Raw genomic sequence first — 3,129 nt, forward strand, 5'->3', positions numbered from 1 at the left:
GATAAAGTACAGATAGTCCTCGACTTACAACAGTTCGCTTAGTGACTGTTCAAAGTTACAATGGCATTGAAAAAAGTGCCCCCCAAGCCACAGCCGAGCAAGACACCTGCCTGCCCGCCCGGCGGCACTCTTCCTCCTGTCCAAGGTTTTCATTATTGTGAGCATTTCTGTTGAGGATTGGCAGCGGGGGTGGGAGTGGGATTTGGTTTTTATTCCCCCCCCCCCCGTCTGCTGGGTGGTTGTAGCAGATTTTGGTCACTTCACATGACCCTGGGACACTGTGACCGCCATAAATATGAATCAGTTGCCAAGCATCTGAATGTAAATCACAAGACCCTGGAGAGGCTGCAACATTACAGCTGATCGGCGCTTCTTCTGGGCTCAGCAGAAGCGTCAGGATCAGTGCTGCTTTCCAGCTGATTGGTGCTTCTTCAGGGCTCAGCAGAAGCACCAGGATCAGCGCCGAGCTCCAGCTGGAGCCTGGCGCTGATCCTGGCGCTTCCGCTGAGCCCGGACAGCCCTGCAGCTCCCGCCGTCTCTCGCTCAGGCTTGTGCGGTGCTGCCACCGGTTCAGCTCATTCCCCTCCCCTGCTACCACTTTTCTAGGATAGTCGCGTACCACCTGCCAGGTGCCAATGTACCACAGGTGGTACCCGTACCACTGGTTGAAAAGCCCTGCTCTATGGGTTGAGTGGGGAAGGGTTGCCTAAGGCCATTGTTTCTCTAACCACCTGAAGAACAAGGACATTTATTCTATTAAGACTTTACTAACATGAATTAGTATATCTGTACATCTTTGCCTTGCATGCTTTCCATCTCTGCTTTCTCTGCATCCCTGGTCACATTTCAGAAGATAAAGTATTTGTACGGCTCACTTTCCCTGCAAGTGTTCAGATACGGGGCACCTTGTTCTCGCTAAACCTTGCTAGGTATATTCCTAACGGCACTCGTAGCCTTTCCCTGCCAAACCTACCCATTTTTAGCTTCATTGGAGTGGGGCTGCAGGAGCCCCTGAACAATGGTAATGCACGTTCAGCCACTTGCCATCCCGGCGATGCCAGACGCGGGTTTCTTCGGACTGCATGGTGCGAGGCCGGCCCTGGCCGTCAATATACTGGGTCAAACGGATATAGGCAATACAAGCTGCGTCATCACCAATAACGTGAACGTGGGGATTCAGGATGGTAGTGTGGATGGGTTTGCTGTTCTTGGACAGTACTGAGGAGATACAAAGAAAGGGTCAAGGTTCTTCTCAACGTACCCAAGAGACACTGGCAACCCCGTGACCCGTCTCCGTCCCCTTTCTTGTTTTCTTCCATCTTAATTGGGGAACGTAGCGTCCCAAGTTTCCCCCCTTTTACAAACATTTTTTTTTCCTAACTTTTCTTTCCCCAATCATAGCAAAGCTCCAATCCGCCCAGCGTTTCGGAGACTTTCTCCATAAATTCTTTAAAAAAACGATTATGACTTTCCTGCTGTTCTGAATCTGAAGAATTCTTGGAAGGACCAAATTAACGGCATTATCGTTTAACATAATTCTATACAATAGAACAGGGGTGTCAAACTCAATTTCATTGAGGGCCGCATCAGCATTGTGGTTGCCCTCAGGGGCCGGGTGGGTGCGGCCTACTGGGTGGGCGTGGATGGAGTGGGTGTGGCCTACTGGGTGAGCGTGGCCAGCTCTACATCATTCACGTCAAGGGTGCCTGTGGGGGCCTGGGCAGGAGTGGGACAGATCTGAGGGTCTCTGGCAGAAGGGAGACCAGGGCAGAGCCCATCAAGCCGGATATGTGAAGTAGGCGAGGGCCATTTGCTGGCCACTTCCAGGCGATGGTGCATTTCTTCATTCCTCACAAAGGGTGACACCTCCCCAGCATGCACCCAGGGGGCAGGGCCGACGCGGCGGGGGCTGGTTCCTCGCTGTTTCCAGACGGCCTTGTGGAGCTAAGACTGAACGCGTTTCAGCATAGATGGCCACCACAAAATTGTACACTGGCTCTCGGCCGCCCTGGGCCAGGGCCAAGGCAGTGGGGGCCGTTCCCTCACTGTTTCCAGAATGGCTTCGCGGGCCACATGAAACCACTTCGCGGGCTGCATCCGGCCCCCGGGCCTTGTGTTTGACATGTCTGCAATAGAATCCACTTTGCCTCTATGGAAGGTAACAGAATTAGGAAAATTACGGAGAAGACAGACACAGATGAGCAGCAGAAAGAGGAAGGAGACAGTAACTGGAGCAGCCCATAGGCTTCCTCTCTCTGCCTTTGGGAAGCTGTCAAATGGTGACAGATGTTTGCTCACACCTGGCTGCCCAGAGAGGACACTATTGCAGAGGTTTCCATCCACTCACATGATGGAGACCAGGGATATCATTACATTGTATTACCATATATCCCCTACCACCTATACATGATACCTCAAATCCTAGCAAGGGAGAAATTTGGGAGCAAAGCTACTGCTTAACCTTTTGCAAAAAAAGAGAAGCAGTACTTTATGGGGGCAATAGCACATTCTTTCAAAGAAATGCTGCCCTTTAATCTTGAGCACTATGTTTTCTCAAACAAACCATGGACCGATATAAATAAAAAAAAAATTATTCACTTGTCCTGAATTTTTAACGAAGACAACTCTTTAAAAAGCACTTTTAAAAATTAGGTTGGTTTTGTTTTTTTTCACCGTGCTTACATCACATCATCTAATTCTGTCCAAGAGCAGAATTGCCATTTGTTAATTCTGCAGTGAAAAGTCCACAAGACTCGGGAAGCTTTGAGTTTCCAGAAACAATGTTCTGTTTGAGACTCAGTTTCAACTCAGGCCATCTCTGAAACGATCCATTCCAAATTGAAGTATGAAATTTGGCCTTATAATTGAATTTGATTAGCGCTAAAGTCACTGCACTGCCACATGTGAAGCACAGTGAGAGCGACTGCCTGTCCTGAAAATCCTAAATGATTTGGGAATCTCCAGTCACCTTCATCTCCATATGTTCCCATCAATGGACATGAGACACACTGTTTCAAGTGGAGGGCCTTGTCACTTCTTCACCCTATTTCTGAGGATCTCTACTTAGGAAGACCTGCCTATATTGTTTTGCTATTTTTCCAAAGATTCCTCTTCTGAATAGGCTGTAAT

General features: G+C 49.1%; 1 long non-coding RNA gene across 1 annotated transcript in view; it reads right to left on the reverse strand.

Moving 5' to 3' along the window:
- The window catches only part of LOC107302455, a 4,508-nt gene extending 3,261 nt beyond the window's left edge, over positions 1–1,247 (reverse strand). Inside the window, exon 1 of the long non-coding RNA XR_001549383.1 lies at positions 974–1,247. This is a non-coding gene — a long non-coding RNA (uncharacterized LOC107302455). The remainder of the gene's footprint in view (positions 1–973) is intronic.
- Positions 1,248–3,129: the final 1,882 nt, after the last annotated feature.

Source organism: Protobothrops mucrosquamatus, unplaced genomic scaffold (genome assembly GCF_001527695.2).
Source record: "Protobothrops mucrosquamatus isolate PMUCROS unplaced genomic scaffold, P.Mucros_1.0 scaffold_261, whole genome shotgun sequence".
NCBI lineage: Eukaryota > Metazoa > Chordata > Lepidosauria > Squamata > Viperidae > Protobothrops > Protobothrops mucrosquamatus.